Source organism: Leguminivora glycinivorella, chromosome 9 (assembly GCF_023078275.1).
Source record: "Leguminivora glycinivorella isolate SPB_JAAS2020 chromosome 9, LegGlyc_1.1, whole genome shotgun sequence".
NCBI lineage: Eukaryota > Metazoa > Arthropoda > Insecta > Lepidoptera > Tortricidae > Leguminivora > Leguminivora glycinivorella.
Window position 1 is genome coordinate 15,748,284 of NC_062979.1, and position 10,815 is coordinate 15,759,098.

At 35.3% G+C, this 10,815-nt stretch overlaps 2 long non-coding RNA genes across 2 annotated transcripts; one reads left to right on the plus strand and one right to left on the minus strand.

Annotated features, from left to right (window-relative positions):
• Positions 1-1,986: 1,986 nt before the first annotated feature.
• LOC125229633 lies at positions 1,987-4,216 on the minus strand. The gene is made up of 3 exons (XR_007177428.1): positions 2,881-4,216; positions 2,495-2,555; positions 1,987-2,416 (listed from the first exon to the last, which is right to left on the minus strand). It is a non-coding gene; the product is annotated as an uncharacterized LOC125229633 (long non-coding RNA).
• Positions 4,217-4,824: 608 nt separating this feature from the next.
• On the plus strand, positions 4,825-10,441 carry LOC125229632. Its single transcript, XR_007177427.1, has 4 exons — positions 4,825-5,939; positions 6,318-6,503; positions 7,843-7,954; positions 10,139-10,441. It is a non-coding gene; the product is annotated as an uncharacterized LOC125229632 (long non-coding RNA).
• The last annotated feature ends 374 nt before the right edge of the window (positions 10,442-10,815 follow it).

Here is a 10,815-nt window from a genome sequence, read left to right on the forward strand (position 1 = left end):
CATTTTGGATGATTTTATCTTTCACTTTTAATTTAATATCTTTTTTCTTTCTCCCTCTTTTAAAAACACATACTTCAGTTTTTTCTTCCGAAAGTGACAAACCAATTTTATCTAAATCTGTGGACAGATTACCCACTGAGCATGAAACTTACAATAACTTGCAGTAAGTTTACATACCTCACATTTGTAAGTTTAGAACGTAAAGTCGAAAAAATATGACAACAACATTCAACTTATTGGTAATTTGAACCTTTCAGAAAATTACTAATACTATATTACTATAACATGACAAATGAAAACTGATATTATAATATTGCGAGGATGTTTTGATCACAAGTTATTTAAATGTTCATTTATTACATTGCTGCAACAAGGTATTAGTTATGTTATATACGCAACGTTACGGCAACATTAACTTTGAAACATCAAGTTTTCGATATTACCTCAATGTCTAAACTTAAAGTTTCCCAAATGTTCAAAATCAATATTACTGCAATTGACCACTTGAAATATTGGTTTTATGCAGTTGCTGTAATATCACAAATTAACATTTCCGCCAATAAAACCTTTTGATAGAACTGGTATTTTTTTTTGTAACATTACACATTACTTATAAATACAATGTCACAGCAATTGTTTTTTTTAAGAATTAATTTCTCAATGTTGCACCAATTTGTAATAATTACGTTTATAAAACATTTAACATCAACATTACAGTCATTGACCGTTTTAAATATATTTTTTATAATTTAGCTGCGTTATCACAAAATGATCTCTCCTTCAACGATATAACCCGTATCAACTTTGGTGCCATGGAAACTAGGCAGAACCCTAGTACCTATGGGACGCGACATGCGTAGATACGTTCGCGCAGTCCCATATCCAGGCGACCCGCACTCAGGCTGGTGGTGCAGCTGACCAGGCCCAGATTCTCAAGCGCCGTAAATACTTACTCGTTCTTGACGAAGGACTACGAGTTTGCGGCACTTGATGCTATGGAGACACTGGGTCCTTGGTCGGCAGACATGAAAGCCTTTTTGGGACCTCTGTCGGCACGGCTCATTGACTCCACAGGAGACCCCAGAGCTGGAGCATATTTCTCTCAACGTATCGCTCTGGCAATACAGAGAGGAATTGCCGCCAGCATACTTATAATGGGCACCATGCCGCAGGCGGAACTTTTAGATGGAATTTTCTTTTTATAATTGGTTTTAAATTTAACCCTTAAATGCATGAATTTTTCTTTTAACGAGATATGAATATATGTGAATGGTTTTCTGACTGTAGGAAAAATAATAAAAAAATATTTAATACCTACTGATTTTAATACCAAATCAGTGTTAGAAGTTAAATAGGCCAAAACTTATTTATATAAATATATAATTATTGGCAAGTTTTATTTGTAAAGTTTTACTACTATTAGAAAGGTATACTATTTCTGAAACCCATGTGATATAATGTTTAAACATAAACTAATTACTAACTCCGAAAAAATCTGCCTAAATCACATACTAAAAATCGCCACCATCCTGTTTTCTCACACTTTTCCGCTATTTCATCTTTATCCTTAAATAATAAATAGTAAATCATAATATTATTGAATTTATTTAATAACAATAAATACTGAATAATAATTAAGCTGTACATAGTAGTTCAATGGCTATAAATGTGATTTTGGATATCTACATATTGAACCACAGGCCATCAAATGTGTGATACATCACCATACATTTAAGGGTTAAGTAGTTATTTCTAGGTATTTTTTTTAGGTTTCATATTGTTATTCTTTCAAATCGTTCACCATTAAATAAAGTTTTTATTTAAAAGAAAAACGTCCAACAAAAAGAAATCTGTGAAGAACGTCCTATAATATTTAACTCTGGCTGTCCCCAACTGTACTTGCATGCATAATGTTTTTGCTACCAATTTGTAAATTTGAATAACTATAAGGTAGGGTTGATTTTAATGATATTGAAAGCCATCTAGTCAGTATATTTAGAAGAGATGCAATCATTTATACAAATAAAACAAAAATATAGGTATTTCATAAAATATTCAGAATACACTCAACATTAATCACATAGGCATTTTTTTTATACAAAATCTGTGGTTGATCAATTGCAGTGAATTTTAACTCTTCTATTTGTGACAGTTCTATCTGATTATTATAAAAAAATAACTCTTGTCGGGGGTGGCTCACTCCACATTTCTTTCATACATTCCGGCGGCTAAGAGTTCCCGGCCCATAGTTTGATGACCTTCTCGCTTCGCAATAGAACTCAATGTCACATGCAGTCCGTTGACAGGTTGTTGACTGTGAGCCTTCTGTACTTGTTCTTTTATATATTATGTGCTCTGGTTTTTGGTGGACATACAGGTGCTTCTTCGGCTACACAGGATGGTGAAGTTACCAATACTGAAACAGGTATAAAATTCAATGTAGAATAATATTGTTAACTTCCTTGATATGTTACACACATTATTAAGTACATACCACTTAGATTCATCTGCATTATTGCAATCATGTGAAGGGTATTTGTGCAAACTGCAAGTAACTGAAACAGAAGAATATGAATACATTAGCAAATAAAAAATATATAAAACGTTATTCACAGTTAACATAGAGGTAGAAAAAAACTGTTACATAGAAAGTCTGAATTTAATGTTGTATTGTATGTTATTAATTAATCCATACTAATATTATAAATGGGAAAGTGTGTGTCTGTTTGTTTGTCCGTCCTTCACTGCAAAACGGAGCGACGAATTGTCGTAATTTTTTAAGTGGAGATAGTTGAAAGGATGGAGACTGTCATAGGCTACTTTTGTCTATTTCTAAAAGCTAGTTTGTAAATAAATCTAAGCAATAATTTATAAACATACCTACTGTCTTTGGCAGACTGTCACTCATTCTCACTGGGAGTCAAAACAGGTGCTGCACTGAGGCTTCAGCCCTCCTGTGCTGTTGTGGTTGTTTACGTAAGTATAGGAAAACATGTGTTAAATTTGTCAACTAATATGTTAAGTAGTGATTGCGCGAGCCTGTGACAATCGTGCCTCGAGCGTTCTACCACCGCAGCCCAGTCCACTGATATATACTAATAATACTCTTTGCCACTGATTCAAGCGCATTGGCAAACTGAAGTTCAAAAGAAACACGCACACGCTAAAAATGCCCAATAAAAGTCAACCGAACGGTTGCTAAAACTTTCTAAGTTTCTAGTTTCTTTGACATTTGCATTAAGCTAGAAACAAATTATGGGACGCGTCATACGGACGTGGCTGACGACCGCGACTTGCAGTCTTAAAACATCTGGCGGCCAGGTTTTATGTCTGAAACCAAACGCTCAAGGCCATGTCCATGGCTTACGTTACGTCCGATAGTTTGCACAATTCCGAGTATATTCATTATCTTATCTACAATGTAGACGCCACTGTAGATTCTACATCGCAGCAGTGGCCATGCGTCCGCGGACGCGTCGCGTCTCATAATTTGTTTCCAGCTACAATGCAATGCAACGCATTTTGACAGTTGTTTCGATCCACATCAAAGAATATGATTGTATCCACATAAAAGTTCTCGATAAAAAAAAATGTATCATTAATAATTGTTATATAATAGAATATACATTTAAAGTTTATTTTGTAAAGTGAAAAAATTCACATATTCCGTAAACCGAAACATTTTTACGATGTTGCCAGCTCTAACTTACAATAAGCAAGCAAACTGGTACATAAATTTACTGGGGTAAATTTATAATTTATTCCCATTAAAAACAGTTCACGTTTGTGAAACGCAAACTGTTTTTAACGGGAAGTTTTATATAGCAGTTAATTTATTTATTTGTTGATTATTTATTTGGAAATTGTGAAACAGACCCTAAATATTTTGTAACATTCAAATGCAAAACTTGATATCCATAATAAACTTAAAATCCACATTTTACGAGTTTTAAGAATATATAAATAAAACTTACTATACAGAGCAGTGGTGCAGAACCTTTTTTCTTTGGGGGCCAAAATATATTATGAAGGAATTTTAGAGGCGGACCAGATTTACACCAAAATAGGACATACGATACAAGTGCATAAAAAAGGAAGTTCGAAACGAGTGGCGATAAATTAAACATGACCGAAGGGCACTAAATCAACACGAGTTACGAATTTCCTTTTCGTACGTGTGTCGTACGATGTTTTTCAGTACAATACGACCTGGAATATAATGGAACCACTTCTCACACTAGTGCGTAAAAACACCATCTGTACTAAAATTAGAAGTTAATTATAATAATTCACACAATGTAAAACTTTATGGGCAAAAATTTAAAATTTAAATTGCTATTAGTACTTATTATAAATTGTTATTTTAACTCCTGTGAGCAGCTATTCAAATGTTAACGCGGGTTAGAAGTCATTATACCCCTGATAGCTAGCAATTCTTTTTTTTTTTCATACACTCAAAGAAATAGGTACGGGCTGAAAAACAGCGCTGTGCAGTCAGTAGACTCGCGGCACAAGCTGAGTCTCGAGCCTATTGTCGCACCTAGTATTTAACTATTGGTAGTTACTTAGTTATTTTAGTCCTCAAAGTTGTGATCATAGCTAATATAGAACAAGACATGATTGTACTGTATCATAGCGTAGCTTACTCTTAGTTGCATGATAGAAATAAATACTTAAGTAATTGTACCTTAAAATTATTTGCGACAATAAATGACTTTTTATTTTTATTTTTTTATTTTTTTTATTTAAAATAGTACATTACGATACAAGTGCGTAAAAAGGAAGTTCGAAACGAGTGGCGATAAATTAAAACACGACCGAAGGGAGTGTTTTAAATCGACACGTGTTATATTAATTTATGATATCACATTCACAAACACGACATCCACACTTAGCATGCCAACTCAAAATATTCATGCTGCGTCCTTTGAAAAGTAAAAACTGACAAGCGGTCGAATAAGCGTATTTCAGCAAATATAGACAAGTTAATCCTCCACACATAGTCGTTTTTAGCCAAATATAGCAAAATAAACGAATTCGCAACGACTTGGAATGGAAGTGCTACTATTATAATCATTGTAGCGAAAAAGTTGACTACGGACACAGAGTACATATTATAACTACGGATAAAGGTGTAAATGTAAAATAAATTATTAGAGTTGGTTGGCAACCCCGGATCGCCGTCCGTGATGTCCTGCCGTCAGTGTTGCCAGATCTCCTGATTTATCAGGAGATCTCCTGATTTCGAGGTGCATCTCCTGAATTCCTGATCTCCTGATTTTTACCAAAAATTTCCTGATTTTCCCAAATATCTCCTAATTTTTCCCGAAAATCTCCTGACTTTGTGAGAAATTTCTTAGTGTTCACGATTATGGTGTTAAAATTCTATTCTATTCAAATTTCTCGAAGTGAGTGTATGGCGGCAATCGGCAAATTGCAGTAATAATACAGATGTAGTGCAAAAATACTTTCCTTCTTATTTTTACGTACAAAACGTACTGAAACTGTCTGAACTAGCATGACAATGACGAATTTTTCCGTAAAAACACGAAGGAAAACCTTTTCGCACTACATCTGTACTGTACATAACACTGCCTTAAATACGTCATAGTAATAGTATTATGAACCAAGTTTTAAATGACAAGATTTGACTGACCATATTTTTTTTAAATATTTAATTAACGTAGATGTTACAAATAATTGTGAAAATAAACTAAAAGAAGAATAATATCATCAATTTATGACTTTGGAGAAATTATGTCTCCTGATTTCTCCTGATTTTTAGGACATGTGTCTCCTGTTTTTTCAAATTGGACCTGGCAACACTGCCTGCCGTCGCCATCTTTCATTTCCTCTCGTCTCGAGCGTTGCGTGTCTGTTCTTGCTGTAATAAAGTGCTGTATCAAAAAATGGATCACATTGAAGACCATGATCATGCAGTAAGTATTTTGTTTCTTTAATTATGCATGAATTATTAACACAGTGATATATAGTGAACAAATGAGCCTGGCAGCCAGCGGCAGCGGGACTAGGTTGATTTGTGTAAAATTGGTTTATTACAGAAAGAAGCCTACAACACAAGTACCCCGCTAAGTATTTATTCGCTAGTATTTATATAATAAACAATATGAATTCAATTCACTTAGTTTAGTCTGAATACGTTTGGAGGACAATTCCGGGTCGCGTCGCGGGAACGGCGAGCATCGGCTCAGAGCGTCGCGGCCGCGCCCGCGCATCACGCATCACATCTCCAACGTCTGCGCATTACGCACTTTATTTTAAATATTCAATTTAATATAACTTTTTACTGTGTTCAGGGTTGTTTTTGTTGCTGCTTCATCTTGGACAAGTTGGCAACCAGCAACAAGACCCGGCCTGCGAGCAATGACCAGTGAAATCCGCAACGGACCTATAAGAAGCTATCCCTGTTCCTGCACTATCATCGGGCGAGGTGAACATCGCTGGTCCATGTGATGCGGCGGATCTATCTCGAAGTTAACAAAGTAAGTTGCCCATTCTATTTATACCTCTACTTTGATTTCCTTGCACCCCTTTTCGATTTGTTGTGAATAGTGTCGTGAGTTCGTGGATTAGGCATTATAAAGCCTCCGCCACAAGCCACACATAAACGGTACGTATACACCGTGTTTCACTTAACACTAAAAACCTGAAAACACATTGTTCAGAATCGAGAGTAGAATCGATTGAGCTATATCTTGATGGGGGTAATATTTTTGTTTAAATTAGTATTATTAGTTATTTTTTACGTGCCCATTCTATTGTACTCGTAATACAACATTGTGTATATCGCATTGCTAGAGGTTGTTTACCTTTTTTCAGTATTTAGGGGTATTAATACTGGCCGGTTACTTGGACGATTATTTTTTCCGCTACTAGTTTGACGTTGTTTGTCAGTTTAATCTTAATGTTTATCATAAGTCATAACAAATTGAACTCGTACCTAATTACAACCTTGTCATTTTGAATATTGAGTTTATTTGCTTACTGCGATTACCTGTCCAATTTGAAGTTTACTGTGACAAAGCTTTAAAGTGTTTTACAGTGACATCTTAGCTGTCTATTGGTAAACCTTATGTCGTTGCAGTAACGTACACAAATAAATAGTCTTATGGTTTATGATGGTAGTTAGCAATTATTTTATTGAGTGTAGAGCTACAAGTCAAGTAGAGCTGTACAGAAAATTAAAAATTCAATTAAAAAAAAAGTAACGATCAGATTAAAAGATGAATACTCTAGATGAGTTTAAAAAAATAAAAATCAGTTGGGGTGTCTGAGGTTTTGAGTGATACCGGAAACACCGTGTAGAGAAGTCTGCCTAACTATTATAGCAAACGTAAAGATTTAAAAATAATAAGTATAATTTTATTTGCTTCTAATTTACCAATACTTACAGGTACACAATTAGTTAGATTTATTGAATATTTTTGTGCCTCTGTCAGACATTTAAGGCGCAGTTAAGCATAGATTAATTTAGGTTTTTAGTCAGTTGTGGTTGTCTATTATTTCAACTTGACAATTAAAAGCCGTCGAGGGTGCAATATTTGTATCTTGTCTACAATGTTTATTTTGTGTTTCATTGTGTGACAAGTATAAAAACGTCACCTAAATAGTCCCACTTAACCCTTTGGTAGTCCTAGCTCAGATTAATTAACCCAAGAGATTTGTTTAAATTTCATTAGCATTTAATTGCTAATTATGTATGTGTTCATAAATTTTCCTGGGTTTTCTAATTCACTGTTTCTGCACCTCATTAACCAACATTTTGCGCATTTGCTGTTATTGCATTCGCACTTGCTTTATCCCACGCACCGAATATTTCAGATGGTTGTATTTGTGGCGCAGCGCTCTGCTACTGCCACGGGCTGTTCTCCGACTGGAGACCCACGTGTCAGCTCGACAGTGTCGCCTCCTTGCTTCGCCCCGGTGGAATTTGGTTAGCTTGCACATTGTTACCCTTCTCTTCATTTATTTATTTATGTATTTTTATTCAGTAAATACAAAATGTCGGACAATGACAGTACCAGTAGTGATAACGAGAGCCAGGAGATTGACGAAGCAAAACTAAAACTGTTAGTTCGCAAACATTTTGCGCGGAAATCACGGGTTACTAAATTTAAAGAATTATTGGCCCCATAAGGAAAAGAGTTAATTTCAGAAAATAAAAGTGATATACATAAAGCGTCTAGCAGGCTCTAAGAAGATTGGCCCCTGCAAGGGATTTGGTTGTAATTTGAGGTGCATTAGTGACAGGCCCTAAGTACACTTTATGCGTAATATCAGCCTTCGATCTTCTTTTGTTTCCAAATAAAGTCAGAATGAGAAAGCATGAAATGGAAACCCCATTCCATTCCCCAATAATGCATATTTTTACAGTCATTCATATCCTTGAACTTGGATGAGAAAAATAATAGTTATTGTTATTTGTTATACAAGGGGGCAAAGTTGTATTTTAACGCCGAGTGTGGAATTGAAAAACGAGCAAGTGAAAGGATCCTATAGTTGAACCACGAGCGAAGCGAGTGGTTCGAGAATAGAAATAGAAGAATATGAATGTCTAAAAATATGCATTATGTATCAGTGGGGCTGGTGAAAATTTCTGCTAGGCAACACTGAGCAAAAAGGAACCTGACCTTAACATTAGGTATGTACTTTCCTAGTAATCAATTTTAGGCAAGCCGGTGGGAATCGGCTTGTATGGACCAGCCTCTGCTGTTATGTACTCCATTTCATGTTCTTTCATTTTGACTAGAGATGGGCCGAATATGGACTTTGCCGAATACGAATATTCGGCCGAACATTCGGTTCAGCTCTTACCGAACCGAACATTCGGCCGAATATTCGGTTACGCCATATTTAGAAAGCGGATGTTAAGATTAAAACTATTAAATGATGGATAATGGTTGTGGAGGATGGAGGATAACGGAAGTTAAGATTAAAACTATTAAATGATGGATAATGTCACTAGAACTACATATGTTCTTACGATTTAGTGGATTTAACTAAAACTTAGTTAAAACAACTCTGAACTCTACTCAAGTCTTAAACTACGGTTTTTTCAACTTTGTATTTATATTTTGACGCATAGTGAATTATCTCTTTTTAGTAGTTCCTTAGAAAGCTAGGAGGAGGAGCTTATTATCGAATGGAATACGTAAGATCTTCATTAGTTATGTACTTTGTTTATTCGGTAAATATTCGGCAATGCAACCGAATTATTCGGCCGAAAACGAACATTGAAAAACTTGCCGAATATGCCGAATACCGAATATTTACCGAATATTCGGCCCATCTCTAATTCTGACTTTATTTGGTTACTCTCGCTTACTTGGTTTGGTTTATGTAATATCACAGTTTAAAAATTACCTTGATTATTTTTTACATTTTCGTGAATAAGTCTGAAACAAAAGAAGATCGAAGGGTGATAATACGCATACATAAAAACGTGTCGACTGACGTCACGGTCAACTCATTCATTATAAATTTCAATGCGACTTCTTAAATAGAAATTGGGTTTAAAAATAATCTGCCATATTTTTAAACCCAATTTCGCCGATTCGAATTCGTGTTTAGTGACGTCACGGTCAACTCATTTGGTGTGCATTGGGGTAATTTCGAAGCACAGAAATGCTCAGGTAATTTAAAAAGGGGAATCTTGATATGATGGAAATAATGGTGATTTTTCTGTGACTTTAGAAATTAGACGACTTTCGGAATTACCACAATGCACCCTACTTAATATATTTCTATCAGACATATTCAATAGCAATTTGATTAAAAAATAACTTCTGCCAATGTGTTTCTTATAATTATCTGATGCTTCATTTGTAATTTTGTATGGTATAAAATATTTCTAGTACTGGAAACTTGCCTGTACAAAACCACACTTGCAAAGTCTCCACGTCTTGAAGACTTTTATCAGTTTCAGTTTCTAAGAAATCGTGCAGACATATTGAAGACTGTGCAGGTTGCGAGCTCAAAGAGCGCTCAGGCAAATCATAATAATAATCAATACGTTTAATCATACAAAATATCATAAGTCCTTCATCTCATCAGCTGCAAACTCATGTTTCACGTGTGCAATCAAAATTACAGATTGAATGAATTTAAATTTTTGCAGGTATGTCACCTGAGGCGAGGAGGATTTGAGTAGGTGCATATGCGAACGGCCTAAGTGACGCCTCTTCAACGCGACGGGTGTATTCTCCTCAAATATGAGAAGGAGCTCGGGTCCTGTGGGCTCTTAACCGTCGTAGTTTTCACGCAGTGTTTTAAAATAGTGTTTGTGTGTATTATGGTAACATACGTTCAATTCAAATGTGTAACACTACATAACTATACATAGGTATCACTTTTCATTAGTATGGTGATGTTTTTCCGGCCTGAAGAAAAAACTTCAAATAAAATAATTATGTTGTCTGTATATCCATGTTTTTGTTTTACACATCAATGATTTTTGTGTGTGGTATTTTTTAAGTTTGACTTTTTCGTTTCTAGTTATTTTGATCATACATAATCATTAAAATTATGTTTGGAAGTATTAAGCTGCACACGGACCGTCGCAAACCTGTCGAGCAGACTTTCGGTTTTTGGAGAGAATCTAGCTTGTTCCAATTCACTCGCGATCGAAACTAGCGAGTTCTCGACAGCCGCGGCGGTCCGCGCGCAGCTTGCAGAGCACCTTGCGTGCAGTTAATTTGTGACATCCTATCAACCACAAAAATCAACTTCCCTGAAACATCCCTATGAAATATTGTGTGAACGGTTCACGAGTGGCTTGCACAAAACATGCATCTA